Source organism: Bidens hawaiensis, unplaced genomic scaffold (assembly GCF_021521415.1).
Source record: "Bidens hawaiensis isolate Kalapana, Puna unplaced genomic scaffold, B.hawaiensis_p1.1 tig00026205_1, whole genome shotgun sequence".
Classification (NCBI taxonomy): domain Eukaryota; kingdom Viridiplantae; phylum Streptophyta; class Magnoliopsida; order Asterales; family Asteraceae; genus Bidens; species Bidens hawaiensis.
Window position 1 is genome coordinate 116,899 of NW_027494217.1, and position 22,051 is coordinate 138,949.

The window sequence follows — 22,051 nt, forward strand, 5'->3', positions numbered from 1 at the left end:
TAAAAGCTTGGATAATATGAGAGTTGTACGATACTTTCAAATTGAAATTATTTGGTGGTTCTCTAAATACTCAATTAGATAAAACTTAAACGATACAGGAATTTAGTATGGTCATATTGTAGTATTAGAGCGTGTGTGAAATATGTAGCAAAGGATGAAGAATTGATGTGACTTACATATAAATTCATATGAAGATCTTAGAAGGAATGTTGTAGTTTTAGTGTTTGTGAAACATAGCAACAGATGAAGATACCACATGATCTGATCATTTCTTTAGTTATAAGAAAAGTTTAGATCATGCTGGCAGCTTCATCAATTCCTGATTCACTTTTGATCTTCGTGTGATTTGATCTTCTTGTGACTTTGTGTTATGATACAGAAAGAGAGGAGATAGAGAGCATGTAAGATGGTGGAAAGGATTGAGGGGTATATATATAGAGAAAAAGTAATAAAGAAATTAATTTAATTGGCTGTAATTTTTAATAAAAATTAAATATTGAGATATAAAGAAAGAAGATACTCCCAATATTATGTTTCCATTTTAGTGGGATAGTTGTACAATTTTTGATTTCGTTTTGTTGGTATATGGGGAACTTTGTTAATTCAAATAAACAAATATATATATATATATATATATGTGTGTGCGCGCGCGCGGGGTATGTATCTAGACTGTGCGCGCGCGTGCGTGCGTGTGTGAGTATGTACCTAGACTGTGTAGTGGAGTACTTATCGGGCTCCAACTAACACCTGTGTCAGCCCACATGGGCGTGAAAACCTCTAAACGGCCGTCTATGGAGCCACACCTTCCTCCGTCAAGGCTTTAACGAGCGTGAAAAGAAAAGAAAGAAAGAAAGAAAGGGGTTATTAAGCTAAGTTAAAACCTAAGTTAACTTTAGCAAACCTAAGTTAAAACCACTAAACCATTCTTAAAGAGTGGGTTAATTAAGCTAGCCTCATTGTCTACGTAACATTTTAACTCGACTATCTATTTTGCATCACTACACATAATTCTTATAGGAAATACCCAACAATAAATTTCGAATTTACTCGCATTTGATGTTGCGCTCGTGGACTGGACTTAGACTCCTAGTGGGCTTGGCATCTTGATCTCGGGTTGTGATCTATTAAAAGAAAAGGAGATCGAGGAAGAGATGAAGACATCCACCAAAAATGATCTTGGATCTCACTATCTCATTTTGTCTCTCGAGTCATCACTTTTGTTTGTTTCCGTTTGATTTAGGGCTTCTTCAAGCCGATGATTCTTGTCTGTTTATGTGATTTCAATGTACTCGTTTGATTGTTAATTCATTGTGTTAGTGATCAAAGTTTTGTTATTTATTGTTCCATATTGCATTTATTTGTTGTTCTACACTTCTAGGGGTTTGTAATTTGGAATTAATAGCTTGAGATTCACTATTTGTTGCATTATTTTGTTGTAACTTATTATTGTGTTATCGTTTATGTTGAACGGTTATCTTTACATGCGCTAACTGCTTCTTTTCTTTGTATTCTTCTTCCTCAATGAACCCCTTTCCCGAACTACATTTCAATATGATGCATCACCGTCTACGAACTTACCAATTGACAATTAATCTACTAGTTTTTATATGATTAGATGACAACCCAATTCTTAGTAATTACTAGTGTGGCTACACTCAGATTAAAGGCAAACAACAAGTATGATCTTACTCGGAATGAGTCCGATCACAATAGTCATAGTGGTGTGATCACCTTATCACCTATGACTCGTCATGGATCGATTAGCATAGATTAAAAAACTAATGTAAACTCTGTTACCTTTTCATTATCTTGCACATAATTGAACTATCAAAAACAAAATCAAATAATTCATATATTAGAAGTTACATCCGAACATTGTCATAAAATGAACATAACATAGAATATTGTGTTCTTTCTGCTTTCTAAATTTTAGAAAACAGTATAATTTGCTTAAAGAAAATATATTCTGTGACATAAATTATCAAAAGGTATTTTAATTTATTAATAAATTTTTATAACTAAAGAGAAACAGTGGTCCAAAGGGAGACAAGTTGAATATTGTCACACTGAAGAGGTAGGTCCCAGCAGAACCCAGTTGGACCCGTAAGACTCACCTTGAAGAGGGACGTCTGCGCAAAGACCAACTGGTTCCGCAGGACCCACCATGCTCAGAGAGATGAAGACCTTACGCGCAGTACGCCCGCTGTTCCCGCAGGAAAAGCCTCCCAATGGTGAAGTACCCCGCCTGTTCCCGCAGCTGCGGATACAAGCCATCAGGGAAGGCTACCCGCACTAATAGCAAGGCTACACGCACAAGGCACTAACTCTCAATAATTCAGTAATGTCACATGAAGAAGAAATGAGCAGGCCGGGAATACTCCCGCCCAAATAGCAAGCCGGGAATACTCCCGCCCAAATGAGCCAGTCCGTACGCTTCTGGAGGATCTTTTGTACTATACCTGCCAAGGTATGGACAAAATACACAAGATCTGACCAAAGCAGTGACAGCTCACTGACAACAGTACGACGAGGAGCACGCTCTAGTACTTAATGTCACTATCAGCCGCTGCCTACTCACCAACCCTTGTCGTGGCACGTACATAGCCTGCAGTTGGTGGAAAAGGAATAGTACACAGCCGGCCATGTCACTATCAGCCGCTGCCTACCCACCAACCACCAGCATGGCACGTGCGTAGCCCACAGTTGGTAGAAAAGGAATATTACACAGCTGGCTGTACCTGCTTGGAAACCTACCTTCGGCTATAAATACTCCAACACCTTGGAACGGTATCATCATCTGGTATTATCTTATCTTATCTGATACCATCATATATCTGCTCTAGCTATTTCTCTTAATATACACTTATATTCAGAGCAATCTAGTCTGATTCTCACGCCGGAGGGTGGTCACAAGGAGGTACCCCCCTTCTCAATGACGAGCTCACGGTGTCTGTTTTGCAGGTCATCAGAAGAATAACCATATTTGCCGGACCTAACCCTCGTGGGAAACATCTACTTAACCCCCAGATTATCCGTAATCTGCCGGGGTCACTTAGTGTTTCTTCATTGGCGTCATCCGTGCATAAAAGCTAGAACTAATTCTTTTTCAGTTTTTTCAAAACTTCTGGAAAGATGGTTAAGGTTACTCCGGTGCCAAGGCTAGCGAGTGACCAAGAAACCCCGGTAACCACAACCCCGGCTACTGGGGGGAACACCGGCGAGTACACAATTTTTACGAACACTACCCCGGTTACCCAAGCCAGGGCAAATGCAGTAAACAATCCTTCACTGGGATTCACCGATACCCAGTGGGAGAGACAACAGACGAGGCTCCCCCGCCAAACACTTGATCAAGTTAAAGCGTGGGCGGAAGCACGTCAGAAGGAATTCCAAGCTGAGTTGGATGAACGCTTACGTTCACTCCAACAGGCTGACGAATTCGGAAGCACTCGACAACAGCTCAACATGAGCAATGAGTGCGAATACTTGGACGATGATTGGGAGGAATCCGACAGTGACGCGAACCCTCGCCATAGGGCGAAAGGGAAGCGCAAGGAAACGGACTTCCAACCGAGAAGGAATTTTGGAGAAACCTTCAAACCAAGGAACGCGGGGGGAAACCCACGTGACTTCTCCAAAACCTTTAGACCAACTGCTGCAAATGCGGGAACGTCCAAGTTTGCAAGGGACACTGCGGAAGCAATCGCCCCGAAGAGTGCCAAACAGATGTCAAACATCGGCACTTATGATGGTATATCTGACCCAGACGATCACTTGAACAGATTCATAGCGGGGGCAACCGTCAGCAACTGGACGGAACCCACGTGGTGTTATATGTTCCAGATGACGCTGGTTGGAGCGGCCAGGGCGTGGTTTGATCGTTTACCGGTCCACCACATCTACGATTGGGCGGACTTCCGACACAAGTTCAGCCAACACTTCAGTCAACAAAGAAAGTATACCGAAGAGCAATGGACGATCCTCAACTGCATCCGAGAGGAAGATGAGTCTTTACTAGACTTCATCACGCGCTTCAATTCAAAGAAGCTAAGTCTGGGCACTATTAGCGAAGATCTTGTCCGCGCTGCTTTCATCCAGGGCGCGGAAGACCCAGAGCTCATCCGCACCTTAACGGGTAAAGATGGCATGCCATCCACGTGGGATGCCATCATGACAGCAGCTAAACGCTTCACGGAAACGGAAAAGCAACTGGGTAGAGATCTTCCCCAGAGCACAAACCTCTACACTCAAAAAACAAGAAAAAACAACGTCCTTACCGCCCGACAAAACAAAAAGAGGAAGCTTGGTATTGTAACACCCCGACCAAAGGCGGATTATACATCGGGACGCCACATATTGTTTCATTACTCGTGACACTATTGGGTGTCAATATTTAATAAATACATTCATTCGCGCACGCGCAGCGTAAGCACAAGATAACATAAATCAACATAAATCAATATATTATAAGGCAAAATATTCGAACAACAATAACTTGTCTTGATACATTTTAATCTAGGTCCAAAAGTAAAAACGTCCTACGTGTCCACAAGCTCCAAATTTAGCTACAGCAAACCTGAACATGTGTTAAAATAAACGTCAAACACTTGCGTGTTGGTGAGAAATCAAGTTTAATAGATAATAGATAACAATAATCACTGCGCGCAACACGTGTATGTCTGGTGTTTAACAAGGGTCTAATCAGATTGTGATCAAGCCTAAATAGATCATAGTACATAGTTCAATCCGTGCTCCCAAATGAGCACAAAAACAAGAAAACATCTGTGCAAGTGTAAACAAAGAAAACCGTAAACGATAGGTCTCCCGTGTTCATCTAATGGATCCATGAAAACTTCGGAATAGGCCGAACAAAGCGGTTAATGATACACACATACAAATAAACAGCCAAGTAAACGTCCTCAACACATGGGATACTGCGTGACTAAAGTTCATAAACAGGTTAAGACTCTAAGTTTGTACGAACACATGAACATCCCAAAACATTAAAATAAAAAGGGATTTGGTACGAGATTACTCACTTGATAAACGATGCGGTGTAAGATAAAGCAAGAACCAACTTTAAACAAGCACAAGTTAACCTATAAATAAGATTATTGTTTTAATGATTTGATTTAAGTCTTGATTATAAGTTAGCATAATTAATAAGTAAATTATTATATATATATTTTACCGGAAAAGCAGGGCAGAACAGGATAGAAGACGAAGGCAAAGAGAGAGGAGACGGCAGAGGAAGAACAACGGCAAGGAGTAAGAGAAAACAGGAGAGTTGAAGTGCTTTGTGTGTGTAGTGTTAGGAAATTAACATTATTATTTATAGAGAAACCCTAGGGAACACAATCCCTAGAAAAAGGGGAAAAGATCTTAACAAATCAAGCAAAAGATATCAAAAGCATAAGAAAACAAAAGCAAAAGATATCAAAAGATATGGCAGCTGCAGGGGACAAGGGAAAAGCTGACAGGTAACAGTAAAAGCATGGGCGGGTCAGATAAAGGTACTGGTCAAGCATGGAAAAGCAGATCTCAAAAGATAATGTCAGTCACTTTTTCTGCCAACCAATGGGGTTGGTACGCATGCTGCGCCGAAAGTAACTTTTCAGACATAAGATAGGTCAGGTCAACAGCACAGAAGATAAGACATCACAAAAGTAAACGGCTGGATTAAACAGAAGAAAAGACTCAAGACATAGCGCGAGAAAGCTTGAGCGCGAAGGCAGACACAGAAGGTCAAGAGTGCGCGAGCGCGAAGGCAGACAAAACCAACCTTAACGCGTCGCGGGAAGAACTACATTTCTAAGCGCGCCGCGGGAAAAACTTCAATTCTAAGCGCGTCGCGAGAAGAACTATATTCCTTAGCGCATCGCGGGAAGAACGGTATCCATAGCGCGCCGCGGGAAGAACTAAAATCCTTAGCGCGCTGCGGGGACAGTTCGTCTCGCGTATCGCAGTAACAGGTGGTCTTCACGCAGGCTTCCTTGTAAGGGGTCTGGCGCGTGGAGCTGCGCAGACAACCTTAGGCGGGAAGAAACAAAGGACAAACAAAGAGAAGGGGGGGTTCAAGGCTTAAGGGCGGAATGACGACAAGAGAGAGAAAGAGGCGGGACGGCAACAAGAGGGAAAAGAAGGCGGAGAGAAGAAGAGGGACGGGACGGCGGAAAGGAAGAGAGAGGAAGAGGCGGGAAGGAAAATATTATTTTAAATGTCAAGTTTTAAAAGAAAATAATTAAATTTTAAATCATAAAAAGAATCGGATCAGAAAACGGGTACCTGGGTCGGGTCGGATCGGGGCAGATGTCACAGTCTCCCCTACTTTAAGAAATTTCGTCCCGAAATTTATCTCGAAGTAGGCTGCGCAGAGAACAGGTGCGGGTACTTGATCTTCCCTTTCCCATGTAAACTCGGCTCCGCGCTTGGACTCCCAGCGAATTTTCACGATAGGGATACGACTGCGCTTGGTTTGCTTAACCTCGCGATCCATAATCTCAACAGGCTTCTCAACGAAATGCATGGATTCGTCAACTTGAACTTCATCAAGTGGAATGTGAAGGTTCTCGTCAGCTAAACACTTCTTGAGATTGGAAACATGGAACGTTGGATGCACATTGCTGAGCGCGGGCGGCAGGTCAAGTCTGTAGGCAACTTTTCCCACACGCGCGAGAATCTTGAATGGACCAACATAACGAGGAGCAAGCTTACCTTTCTTCCCAAAGCGGACAACACCCTTCCAGGGCGACACTTTGAGGAGAACAAGATCACCAACTTGAAATTCGAGAGGCTTCCGCCTGCGATCTGCGTAACTCTTCTGTCGGCTTCTGGCAGTCAGCAGATGATCACAGATCTTGGCGATTTTATCGGTTGTCTCTTGAACAAGTTCGGGTCCTGTGATTTGAGCTTCACCCACTTCGCTCCAACAAATCGGGGAGCGGCACTTACGACCGTAAAGTGCTTCAAATGGGGCCATACCAATACTGGAATGATAGCTGTTATTATAAGAGAACTCGACCAGAGGTAGGTGTGAATCCCAATTACCTCCAAAATCAAGAACACAAGATTGAAGCATATCCTCAAGAGTTTGAATAGTTCGCTCAGACTGTCCGTCAGTCTGAGGATGATATGCAGTACTCATGTCCAAGCGAGTTCCTAGCGCAGATTGGAGAGATTTCCAAAAGCGAGATATAAAACGGCCATCGCGATCGGATATGATGCTCAAAGGAGTACCATGGCGGCAGACAATTTCCTTGACATAAAGCTGCGCGAGTTGCTCAACACGGTAGGTTTCACGAATGGGCAGAAAGTGAGCAGACTTAGTCAAACGATCCACTATTACCCAAATGCTATCATGTTTGCTTGCTGTCAAAGGTAACTTGGTAATAAAGTCCATCGCTATACATTCCCATTTCCACGCAGGAATTTCAGGTTGTTCGAGCAAACCAGATGGGCGTTGGTGTTCAGCTTTTACCTTAGAACAAGTCAGGCATTTAGCTACGAACACAGCAATATCCTTTTTCATACCAGGCCACCAATAAGTAATGCGCAAATCCTTGTACATTTTATCAGCGCCGGGATGAATAGAATACCGAGATTTATGCGCTTCACTCAGGATATCAGCGCGAAGATTCTCATCAAAGGGAATCCAGATGCGATTGAGATAGCAGAGAATTCCATTCAGATTAGGGACAAAGTGAGCTTCCGCGCCACACGCTAACTCGGCGCGAAGGTTGCCATTGCTGATGGATGCGCGCTGCGCGTCACGAATGCGTGTTTCAAGATTGCTCTGAACCGGCGCGAAGTGAAGCTGGGTGCGCGGCAAGATACAGTTAAGCTGGCAGGGTTTTCGGCTGAGCGCATCGGCTACCACATTAGCCTTACCAGGATGATACCGGATCTCACAATCGTAATCGCTGATGAGTTCGTTCCATCGGCGTTGCCTCATGTTAAGTTCCTTTTTGATCAAAAATGTGCTGAAGGCTTTTATGGTCGGTGTAAAGGATACACTTACTACCATAAAGGTAGTGTCTCCAGATTTTCAAGGCAAAAACAACTGCGCCTAGTTCGAGGTCGTGAGTTGTGTAATTCTTCTCGTGAACCTTGAGTTGCCTTGATGCGTAAGCGATAACCTTGCCTCGTTGCATAAGAACACAACCGAGACCTTGGTTGGATGCATCGCAATACACGACAAAATCATCATTACCCTCAGGTAGCGCAAGAACAGGAGCTTCACACAACAAACGCTTGAGCGTCAGAAAGGCTTCTTCTTGCTTCGAGCCCCAAATATACGGTTTACCTTTGTGCGTTTGAGCTGTTAAAGACAATGCGATCTTTGAGAAGTTCGAAATAAATCGCCGGTAGTAACCAGCTAAGCCCAAAAAGGAACGGATTTCGGTAGGAGTGGTCGGCGTAATCCAGTTCTTGATTGCTTCAATTTTGGATGGGTCGACATGAATCCCCATCTTGTTCACAACATGGCCAAGAAACTGTACTTCATCAGACCAGAATTCACACTTGGAGAGCTTGGCAAAGAGCTGCTCGGTTCGAAGCTTTTGCAACACTAACCGAAGATGTTGCTCATGCTCGGCCTTGGTCTTAGAATAAATCAGAACGTCATCGATAAACACAATCACGAATTTATCCAAGAAAGGCCTACACACCCGATTCATTAGATCCATGAAAACGGCGGGTGCGTTGGTTAAACCGAAGGACATGACCAAGAATTCAAAATGGCCATAACGAGTTCGAAAAGCAGTCTTCGGAACATCTTCATCGCGGATGCGCAACTGGTGATAGCCAGAGCGGAGGTCAATCTTGGAGAAACAAGAGGCACCTTGGAGTTGATCAAAGAGGTCGTCAATACGCGGTAAGGGATACCGGTTCTTAATGGTGAGTTTGTTCAACTCGCGGTAATCAATACACATGCGAAACGTACCATCTTTCTTTTTAACGAACAACACCGGAGCACCCCAGGGCGAAGAGCTAGGGCGAATGAATCCTTTAGCTGTCAACTCTTGAAGTTGACTTGCCAATTCTTGCATCTCAGCGGGAGCAAGACGATAAGGAGATTTGGCTACGGGGGAAGCACCAGGGACAAGATCAACACGAAACTCGACTTCACGAGCGGGAGGGATACCAGGAAGATCATCAGGAAAAACTTCAGGGAAATCACGCACAACAGGGATATCGCGAAGCTTCTTTTCTTCAGCAGGTTTAACCACATGGGCTAAAAATGCAATACACTTCTTCCGCATGAGTCTTTGGGCTTCGGCGCAAGACATAAGCTTAAGACCACTGGAGGGTTTCTCGCCATAGATGTGAAGATCACCGTTTCCTCGAGGAATGCGAATCAACTTCTTGGCGCAAATAACTTCGGCGCGATTATTCGAGAGCCAGTCCATACCAATAATAACATCAAAGCTTCCAAGAGGCATGGGGATGAGGTCGATTAGAAAATCGTTTTCGTTAAGGTTAAGCGTGCAATCTTTGATCACGGAGTTAATTAAAACAGTTTCACCATTAGCCAATTCAACTGAAAAATTTTCTTTTAAATCGTTGCGCGGTCGCGCAAGCTTCTGCTCAAACGCGCGAGAAATAAAACTTCTATCGGCGCCAGTATCAAAAAGTACAGAAGCATAAAATCCGTTAAGCAAAAAGGTACCATTAACTACGTCATTGTTCGCTTGCGCTTGGTGCGCGGTTATGTTAAATGCTCGTCCGCGTGTCACTTGGTTCGAAATCTGGTTCACCGGATTCGCTTGCGTAATCTGAACTTGTAGTCTCGGGCACGCGTTCCGGAAATGACTGGGATCACCGCAGTTAAAGCACGACCTGGGTCGTGGATTAAGGTAAGTTGGTTGAGGGTTTTGCGGGTAGGTTGGTGTTTGTGCGATTGGGTTGGCGGAAGGGACTCTACAGTACTCGGCTGAGTGACCAACACGGCCACATCGGTTACATTGTCGACAGGGGACTTGAGGTGGGTGGTGAAATCTACAGGTTGGGCAGAAGGGTTGGGTTCCTGTGTAAGGTTTCTTAGTTGGCGGGGCAGGAAGTACTGGATTGGTTAAGGCATAGTTGTGGACTATAGGGGGAGTTGGGTAAGCTTACAGTGGGGTAGGCGCGTAAACTGGAGGTAGGTAGGTGGGTTGCTGGACAATGGGTGGGTTGGTAAGCGCATAGGCTTTGCGCCTGCGCTTGAGGTTGTTACGGTTTGAGGGTTCTGGCTTGGTTTCTGTTGGTTCAGGGGCAGTCTTGGTGGGTTTGGTCTTCTCAGTTCCCCGCAGGAACAGGGTTCCTGCTCTGACATGGTTGTCGCTGAGCACAGCGGCCAACTCGATGGCGTCAGAGAGGGTTACTGGGTTTCTGGCCCATACAGAATCTTGAATTTCCATGGGGAGACCCCCAAGGAATTTATCGATGGCTCGGCGGGAAGGGGTAACGAGGTGAGGGACAAGCAGGCTTAGTTCATGGAAGCGCGTCGCGTACTCGCGCGCTTCACCGCTATATTGCTTAAGATTCCAAAATTCTTCCTCCAGGCGCTTAACTTCGTTGGGAGGGCAGAATTCTCGCGTCAGAATTTCCTTGAATTCCTCCCATGTCATGCTAGAAGCAGCTTCTGCGCCACGCGCATGAGCTACTCCATTCCACCATGTAAGCGCTCTAGATTCCAGGACACTGGTAGCATACAGGGTTCGTCTGTCTGAGGGGCATTGGGTGTGGAGGAAAGTGTTTTCTATTTTCTCAAGCCACTGGAGCATCACGGTGGCTCCTTCAAGACCTGTGAACTTTGGAGGGTTACCCGCGTTAAAGGACTTAATGTTGTAACCAGATGTGTTAGCATTGTTTTGGTTTAAGGCTTGGGCTATTGCGGCGGCCATTTCCTGGGAACGTTGCTGCGAACGTCTGCGCGAGGCTTCTCTCCTCAGATGGCGGCGAGATAGCGGAGGCATTCTATAAAAGTTTTAATTTTAGTTAATATCTTGGTTTTAGCGCAAAGTATGTCATCGTAAAGCTTGTTTCGCGAAGTTAGTTACTGTCAAAAGTTAAAGTAAAATAAATGACCCTAAATGGCGGCCAATTCGCGAAGTTAGTTACTGTCATCGTAAAGCTTGTCGCTGAGCACAGCGGCCAATTCGATGGCGTCAGAGAGGGTAACTGGGTTTCTGGCCCATACAGAATCTTGAATTTCCATGGGGAGACCCCCAAGGAATTTCTCGATGGCTCGGCGGGAAGGGGTAACGAGGTGAGGGACAAGCAGGCTTAGTTCATGGAAGCGCGTCGCGTACTCGCGCGCTTCACCACTGTATTGCTTCAAGTTCCAAAATTCTTCCTCCAGGCGCTTAACTTCGTTGGGAGGACAGAATTCTCGCGTTAAGAGATCCTTAAATTCCTCCCAGAGCATGCTGGAAGCAGCTTCTGCGCCACGCGCATGAGCTACTCCATTCCACCATGTAAGCGCTCTAGATTCCAGGACACTGGAAGCATATAGGGTTCGTCTGTCTGAGGGGCATTGGGTGTGGAGGAAAGTGTTTTCAATCTTCTCGAGCCATTGGAGCATCACGGTGGCTCCTTCAAGCCCTGTGAATTTCGGAGGGTTACCCGCATTAAAGGACTTAATGTTGTAACCGGAGGGGTTGGTATTGTTTTGGCTCAAAGCTTGGGCTATTGCGGCGGCCATTTCCTGGGAACGTTGCTGTCTACGCCTGTGCGAGGGTTCTCTCCTCTGATGACGGCGAGATAGCGGAGGCATTCTATAAAAGTTTTAGTTTTGTTAATATCTTAGCGCAAAGTATAATCTTATAAAGCTTGGTTTCGCGAGATTAGATACCATCAACAGTTATAAAGTAGAACATGAATTTGAATGCAAACTTAATACAGATAACAAATTCGAATCGAGAATCGACAATTCATGTATCACCATGACTTTCCGAATTCTTAATTTAAAATGACTAGTAAACGAGTATTGGAGATTGACGATTCATGTATCACCATGACTTTTCAATCCTCAATATAAAATATACAAGAAAATGAGTATTGGAGGTTGACAATTCATGTATCACCATGACTTTTCAAGTCTCCAACCTCAGAACATAATCGTAAATGGAATTTGAAAATCAACTATTCATGTATCACCATGACTTTTCGGATTTTCAATCCCAACAAACGGATATGTAAGTAATAAAAATCGAAATTCAGCAAAAATCGAAATATCGCGAAATAAAACATAAAACCATACGTTGCGTCTGCGCAAGCATATTTATAAATAACGAGTAATTAACAATAAGCGCGCAAACATGAGATTTCTCCCATGCGCGAGAAGGGACTCTTAGGTATTCTAGGCCGTTACGTCTAACCACCTATCCTAAAGTCACGGAGCTCTGATACCAATCTGTAACACCCCGACCAAAGGCGGATTATACATCGGGGCGCCACATATTGTTTCATTACTCGTGACACTATTGGGTGTCAATATTTAATAAATACATTCATTCGCGCACGCGCAGCGTAAGCACAAGATAACATAAATCAACATAAATCAATATATTATAAGGCAAAATATTCGAACAACAATAACTTGTCTTGATACATTTTAATCTAGGTCCAAAAGTAAAAACGTCCTACGTGTCCACAAGCTCCAAATGTAGCTACAGCAAACCTGAACATGTGTTAAAATAAACGTCAAACACTTACGTGTTGGTGAGAAATCAAGTTTAATAGATAATAGATAACAATAATCACTGCGCGCAACACGTGTATGTCTGGTGTTTAACAAGGGTGTAATCAGATTGTGATCAAGCCTAAATAGATCATAGTACATAGTTCAATCCGTGCTCCCAAATGAGCACAAAAACAAGAAAACATCTGTGCAAGTGTAAACAAAGAAAACCGTAAACGATAGGTCTCCCGTGTTCATCTAATGGATCCATGAAAACTTCGGAATAGGCCGAACAAAGCGGTTAATGATACACACATACAAATAAACAGCCAAGTAAACGTCCTCAACACATGGGATACTGCGCGACTAAAGTTCATAAACAGGTTAAGACTCTAAGTTTGTACGAACACATGAACATCCCAAAACATTAAAATAAAAAGGGATTTGGTACGAGATTACTCACTTGATAAACGATGCGGTGTAAGATAAAGCAAGAACCAACTTTAAACAAGCACAAGTTAACCTATAAATAAGATTATTGTTTTAATGATTTGATTTAAGTCTTGATTATAAGTTAGCATAATTAATAAGTAAATTATTATATATATATTTTACCGGAAAAGCATGGCAGAACAGGATAGAAGACGAAGGCAAAGAGAGAGGAGACGGCAGAGGAAGAACAACGGCAAGGAGTAAGAGAAAACAGGAGAGTTGAAGTGCTTTGTGTGTGTAGTGTTAGGAAATTAACATTATTATTTATAGGGAAACCCTAGGGAACACAATCCCTAGAAAAAGGGGAAAAGATCTTAACAAATCAAGCAAAAGATATCAAAAGCATAAGAAAACAAAAGCAAAAGATATCAAAAGATATGGCAGCTGCAGGGGACAAGGGAAAAGCTGACAGGTAACAGTAAAAGCATGGGCGGGTCAGATAAAGGTACTGGTCAAGCATGGAAAAGCAGATCTCAAAAGATAATGTCAGTCACTTTTTCTGCCAACCAATGGGGTTGGTACGCATGCTGCGCCGAAAGTAACTTTTCAGACATAAGATAGGTCAGGTCAACAGCACAGAAGATAAGACATCACAAAAGTAAACGGCTGGATTAAACAGAAGAAAAGACTCAAGACATAGCGCGAGAAAGCTTGAGCGCGAAGGCAGACACAGAAGGTCAAGAGTGCGCGAGCGCGAAGGCAGACAAAACCAACCTTAACGCGTCGCGGGAAGAACTACATTTCTAAGCGCGCCGCGGGAAGAACTTCAATTCTAAGCGCGTCGCGAGAAGAACTATATTCCTTAGCGCGTTGCGGGAAGAACGGTATCCATAGCGCGCCGCGGGAAGAACTAAAATCCTTAGCGCGCTGCGGGGACAGTTCGTCTCGCGTATCGCAGTAACATGTGGTCTTCACGCAGGCTTCCTTGTAAGGGGTCTGGCGCGTGGAGCTGCGCAGACAACCTTAGGCGGGAAGAAACAAAGGACAAACAAAGAGAAGGGGGGGTTCAAGGCTTAAGGGCGGAATGACGACAAGAGAGAGAAAGAGGCGGGACGGCAACAAGAGGGAAAAGAAGGCGGAGAGAAGAAGAGGGACGGGACGGCGGAAAGGAAGAGAGAGGAAGAGGCGGGAAGGAAAATATTATTTTAAATGTCAAGTTTTAAAAGAAAATAATTAAATTTTAAATCATAAAAAGAATCGGATCAGAAAACGGGTACCGGGGTCGGGTCGGATCGGGGCAGATGTCACAGGTATTTGGTAGTCAAGGGTAAACTTTGGCACCTCATCCGGCTCGCACACTCGGTTAGGCGGAAAGGATAACATGCAGTCGTCGAACCGGAACTCCAGATGGACGCCACTCACCAAAAGCGTCACCGAGATATTTGCCACCGAGAGGCTCCCATGGCCAGAGGCTCCAATAATCCGACAGCGTCCAAACGCTGATCAAAGGAAATCCTGTGACTTCCACAGGACAAAAGGCCACACCACGGAGGAATGCGTAGCCTTGAAGGACGTCGTCGAAGCATTCGTCAGAAATGGGAAACTCACTCACCTCGTGGCGTAATGGACGCTAAGCAGGCTAATGCGTTTAGAACCCCAGTTGGGGAAAACACGGATGAAACTGCAGCTTCAATGTTGGAGACTACATACTGCGTAAACAACGAGATTCCGAACCGGGTGCATATCGGCTCGATGACACCCCCATCCCAAGAACATGGAAGGGAGCTCAATTACACAGGCTGCATGTAGATCAATTCCAAACTTGTAAAGAAAAGGACTAGAGCCACTTCAAATGGAAATGATTCTCCAAATCACATTGACGCTGATGGTCTTACATTTATACTTATGAACTTTCCAGACGGATATGCCGGTATTCACCGCAAAAATATGGAAAGAAGTAAGTCGTTGCGTGTGGAAGGCGGCAAAACCCGCATAAACACAAAAAACGGTAAAAATTTCTAAGGAAAAGATGAGGAAAACCTTCACGCAGGTCAGTTGTAGGTGAAGTTTGGTCATCCCACTAAATGAAAGTGACGGTCCTACCCGCACAATCATGATAGAGGAAACTGAACACTAACCTATTAACAACCACGCGTCGAAAGGTTAACTTATTCAAAACACTGATATGCCGGTATTCACCGCATAAATAAGTGGGGAAGTAAGTCGTTGCGTGTGGAAGGCGGCAAAACCCGCATAAACACAAAAAACGGTAAAAATTTCTAAGGAAAAGATGAGGAAAACCTTCACGCAGGTCAGTTGTAGGTGAAGTTTGGTCATCCCACTAAATGAAAGTGACGGTCCTACCCGCACAATCATGATAGAGGAAACTGAACATTAACCTATTGACAACCGCGCGTCGAAAGGTTAACTTATTCAAAACACTTAGAAAATTTCTAAAAAGATGAGGAAAACCTTCACGCAGGTCAGTTATAGGTGAAGATTGGTCATCCCACTAAATGAAAGTGACGGTCCTACCCGCACAATCATGATAGAGGAAACTGAACACTAACCTATTAACAACCACGCGTCGAAAGGTTAACTTATTCAAAACACTTGGAAAATTGCTAAGTTAAACTAAAGTATGCATGAGCGAATCATATATTGTTTATGAGGCAAAACAAGTGCCAAATTAAACTATAATATGCATGAGCAAGTCATATAACGTTTATAACGCAAGTCAAAAAGATTCAAAGATTCAAAAATAAGAGGGACTATACCCCCTTACCTTGGTAACCAAGAAACCGTAAGACAAGTGCGGGTACAGTGTCAAGGCGAAACCCTTCACATACTTAGCACCTGCAGGGAATTGAAGCCAAGAATACCTTGGTAACCAAGAAACCGTAAGACAAGTGCGGGTACAGTGTCAAGGCGAAACCCTTCACATACTTAGCACCTGCAGGGAATTGAAGCCAAGAAAACCTTGGAAGTAAAGTAACTATAAGACGAGTGCGGGTACAGTGTCAAGGCGAAACCCTTCACATACTTAGCACTTGCAGGGAATTGAAACCAAGAAGGATCTTTTGGGCCATGTTTGTGGAAAGGGAAATAACATCCCCGCATAGCGGGAACGTTGAGAACTAGATTGTTTGAAGCTCCAAGATGGAATTGGTTGTTTAACATAATTGATCACTATGTCTAAAACTACCAAAACCTCGTGGAGAATCTACACAAGTGAAACTCAACGCTCCTGACTTGCGAGGAGGTTACACACCTACCCGCATCATACCCAAAGATCAAGCAGAAAAGTCGGGAATTTCTGCACGTGACATTAGGGAACCCGCGGGAAGAATCCCCGCGGAGAACCTTAAAACTAAACCCTTTTCAAAACCCCTTGCTTAAGTCCAAAAGTTCACCTCACTTATTAACAATTCATAAGAAGAACATTGGACTGGGGGGACTTGAAGAGGTAGGTCCCAGCAGAACCCAGTTGGACCCGCAAGACTCACCTTGAAGAGGGACGTCTGCGCAAAGACCAACTGGTTCCGCAGGACCCACCATGCTCAGAGAGATGAAGACCTTACGCGCAGTACGCCAGCTGTTCCCGCAGGAAAAGCCTCCCAATGGTGAAGTACCCCGCCTGTTCCCGCAGCTGCAGATACAAGCCATCAGGGAAGGCTACCCGCACTAATAGCAAGGCTACACGCACAAGGCACTAACTCTCAATAATTCAGTAATGTCACCTGAAGAAGGAATGAGCAAGCCGGGAATACTCCCGCCCAAATGAGCCAGTCCGTACGCTTCTGGAGGATCTTTTGTACTATACCTGCCAAGGTATGGACAAAATACACAAGATCTGACCAAAGCAGTGACAGCTCACTGACAACAGTACGACGAGGAGCACGCTCTAGTACTTAATGTCACTATCAGCCGCTGCCTACTCACCAACCCTTGTCGTGGCACGTACATAGCCTGCAGTTGGTGGAAAAGGAATAGTACACAGCCGGCCATGTCACTATCAGCCGCTGCCTACCTACCAACCACCAGCATGGCACGTGCATAGCCCACAGTTGGTAGGAAAGGAATATTACACAGCTGGCTGTACCTGCTTGGAAACCTACCTTCGGCTATAAATACTCCAACACCTTGGAACGGTATCATCATCTGGTATTATCTTATCTTATCTGATACCATCATATATCTGCTCTAGCTATTTCTCTTAATATACATTTATATTCAGAGTAATCTAGTCTGATTCTCACGCCGGAGGGTGGTCACAGGGAGGTACCCCCCCCCTTCTCAGTGACGAGCTCACGGTGTCTGTTTTGCAGGTCATCAGAAGAATAACCATCTTTGCCGGACCTAACCCTCGTGGGAAACATCTACTTAACCCCCAGATTATCCGTAATCTGCCAGGGTTACTTAGTGTTTCTTCACACACCCACGCCACCCTCGCCCCCATGCAGACAACTTAGCGACCTTCTCTATAATTACAGCTTTTTTTTAATTTTTACATCTTTAGTTGGGACCATCTATGTATGATGTATCTATAATTATAAATCAACTAAATACATCATATTAAAGTAAAATATTGAAGGAAATCCTAATAATATACTAGGATAAAGGTGGATTCAAATACTTTATTTATAGTCCAAGTATTTTGAAACTGTTTTATAGATCAAATATTAAATAAAAAAACATGTCAAATTTAAAAAAGATATAGCTTATCAAACAATCCCTAAGCGAACATAATGAAAGCCTTAATTAAAACTGCAATAGGATAATTGGATAATGGATATCCTCTCTTCTCGTTGTCTGCTCTATTTCTTCTCTGGGAGGCGGAGCGATAGATTCATCTTTGTTTCTTACTAGTTTCGAGAATACACAACCAATGTCTTTCTTCATTTGATCTTAACAGTAATTGAATTGTTTGATGTCGGAATTTGTATAAATAAAAGATGATCATGATGTAGTTAAAAAAAAAGATGATCGTGATAAGGGTTATACATAATTATTATAGCATTTCTACTTAATAGAACATATTTAGTTAAATTTCTAGATCGTATATTAGAAGAACTTTTGATGATCACTAAATGTAACAATATTATAAAGTTCACATACTTTTTGTAAGTATTATTCCTTCATTAATAATTACAATTTTCTTAAGTTGATATACAGTGCTTGAAGTGATTGGAATATTTTAAGTAATTGGAATATTGATCTTAACTACAATATTCTTAAGTAATTGGAATATTTTATTAATATTTTGGTAAACAAAATTTTTGATAAATAGACATTAATATAATGATTAACGTGAAGAGAAAACAAGATAACTATCTATTACGCCAATAGTCCTAGCTCAAATGCTTAAAGTGAGACACTCAAATACTTCAATTAAAAAAAAAATTAAGTTCAAGTCTTACATGTGTGACAAAAAATAAGATTTCAGGTTAAGCTAGGGAGATATAATAGATGTGCTTCTAAGAATATAATAAGGATGATCAGGTGAGTTAATAAAAAACTTGTAAAAAAAAATACTAATAATCTTTTAATATAAAAGTAAGTTTGTGGTAGGAGGTATCATAATTGGGAACTACAAAAGAAAAGACGTTCCATTTATTTTTTTTCTAAAGGAAATCCTCTTTACATGACAAAACGTAAAAAAGAAAGTTTTCTTGATTAAATATGAAAGATAGTATTTTAACACATTATAGTATTTCCTTAAAACATAAAAAATTATGCATAAGGTATGAATCTATTTATCAAGAAATTAAGTTGTACATATATATAATTTGCCTGCTAAATATGATTTTTTATTAAGGTTTTCCCTTTTTAAAAATATAATATATATCATAAGAAAAGGACCATAAACCTTTTAAAATGAATTTAAATGTTTATAGTTATAATATTATTGTTGCTTTTGTTTTAACAAGACAACATGTTTTACTTTTACTACTTTCCAATTGTTTTATACTTTCTTCGCATGTATTAAATTGTACTACACAAGGGAAATATCAAATATAGACAAAGAAAGCCACTATATTGTGTTTCATCAACGGGGAGATATGTCGTTTATCCGTCACTAAAGAGAGTATTAGCAGGTGAGAGTACGAAGAAAAAACTATTGGCAAAAACTTTACCAACGATTCAATGAATAAATGACCGATGTAATTACCCAGTCATATATAAACCATTTAAGAAATAAACAATGTTATAAAATTTAATAAACAATGGGTCATAAAAATACATCCCCATTATTGGTCATAAAAATACATCCCCATTATTGGTCATCCATCTGGTCACATGCAATACTTTTTGTTCGTTTCCTATTTTTTGTGGAGACTATAAAACTAACGCAGCTGTGCATGTGTATGTGTTATAACTGGTAATGGAATTATTGATAGATTACAAATTAAATTAGTGACAAAAGCATAATAAAAATTTTAAAATAATCACAGAGAGTAACTCTAAAGTACAGTAATACTTACACATAAATGATAAAACATCACAGAACACAGACCATAGCTGTAATATTTAAAAACAGTCCTTGATTTATTTGAGAGCATTTATGATTCTATTATGTTCCTATAGTTTTGTGTTATTTATATAGTAATTAATAAGTTATTATTAATTAACAAATTATAAATTAAAGTTTTATATAACTTATAAATTAAGGACATATACGTAGGGATGAGTAAATAAACATTAATATACAATTAATGTAATTTTTAGTTGACTAATAAAATTTTATAAAACAAACTAGCAAGACGCTAGAAACACCATTACAACCACAAACACTGAAAGAAAAATCAGCATGCCGTCAAAAGAACAAGAAAGACACAAGTATTGAAACCATAACCTGTTATACGATAAACCGACACCAATCCTCCAAATAAAAATTTGGTAAATGTCTTGCAACATAAGAGAAATTTGGTTAATGTTTTAGTTACTTTCTCTAACATTTGCCCTTGTTTACTTGTTAACATCTTAATTAACCATTTTTTTTTTGCAAACCAAGAAAAATAAATATTAACTTTTTAAAATTAAATTTTAATTACCGATTGATTAATGAGTGTCACTCTATAGGAACTTAAAGACTTTGTCGCTATTGCAGTCGTAAGTATTTGGGCGTAAAATACCACATTAGACGACCATTAATATGCTTTTAGTGATCAGTCAGTGATGCCTTTTGGTACTCCCTTGGCAAAATTCGTCAACAACATTTTGCAAATGAGATTACCCATTGCTATATTTCCAACTAGTTGTTACCAATGGATTTTGTCGGTAATCGCCTGCACTGATTGATTATCAACATAATTGGTAGTCAGCGATACTCTTTTGTTTAGTGTAGTAATAATTAACATTTACTTATTATTGTTTTAGGAATCGTTAATACGATAAAAAAAAGAAGAATAAAAAAGAAGAATGAATTTGTTTATGGTACGTAGTTTGAAGATGACAACCTTAATACAGGTAAGGTAAGTAGTTGGAAAAGAAGATATTGATTCCCGGATAGTGTTTTGTAACATCTACTAAAGTAAACACACCCATAAATGAGAAAGACGTCCATGGAGTTTATGAGGGGACCATATACTTTGTTACAGCATCTTCACCAAACTGCCTGCCTGCCTGCATGCATCGTTATTATTATTATTATTATTATTAGTATTATTGTTATTATATGCAAACTATATAATTTTTTAGAATGACTAGAGGAATATGGAGATCTTAGTGTTTTTTTTTCACGTCTATTTTTTAGATCTAAAACCCCATTAATCTTATTAATTTACAAATATGAATTAATATACATGCACATATTAATTCGTTTACATGTGAATATGCATAGTTAATTCACACACCTTTATTCACATGTTATTTTCAACATATTCATGTGTGATAATTAACTTGATCTTGATCACTTTTTATCTAATGTTTCAAATTGCTTTCTTGGATTTTGGTTACTTATATTTGTCTAAATTGAACTTGTGTGATGCAAATTAATAACAACTCAAAGATTGGTAAAAACTTTTATTCCGATTTTATAAAACTACAACAATCAAACCTAGTAACATCTCATCAATAGCAAGACGTCTATTTAAAAAAATAAAAAGGTTGCTTCAAACGAGACTCTTTTTATTTTTATAAAACTAATGTGATAAATGTCTAATGATAATGGATATATATGGTGGCCTAAAAGCCTGTAACCAAACGGGACTGCCATTGTTATAAATGGCAAAAGGCTAATGACATGACAGTAGATTAAGTAAGATATTGGGACTCTAATATTTAAAGTAGCATCAGCCCCTTCTTCCCACCTTCAGGTGCATGCATCACCCTTTTTTTTTAATTATTTCACAAAAAAAAAATGTTTAGAATCGTTTTAATACTTACAAATAGTTAATTATTATACTTAATTTATTTTTAAAAGTTATGAAATTTTTTTAACACACTTTCTATCATTTCTATTAACATCATAATAATTTCTTAAAAACTTGAACCTTGAGATTAGTAACTCATATGAAAAAGAAATATGTTTTCATGGGGATATAAATTCTTCGCGATTTGTCATACATATCTTGGTGGCTTGGTTCAGTTTTTCAAAAAAAAGTGGTAGAATTGAACTATGAATTATTTTTTATATGGTTTTTGAATGTAAAATATCGTTTGTACATGTTTAACTAATTATTAACTACTAGCTATGGTTTGAAAATGGTTGAGTATGAGACATGTATTAGTAATCTTGGTTTCTACTTGATTAAAACTTGGTGTCTCATACCTAATGCATGTGATACTTGATGGTCCTCATTACTATAACTCCATCGGGTATACGTATGGGCAACGTCTATACTCGTTTATGGTTTTATATGGATAAAATAATAAGTTGGAATGGCCATTACATAAAACCCAATCTTATACTCACCTAAAAAATCGATTAGAAATATATTATATTAAACTAAACAT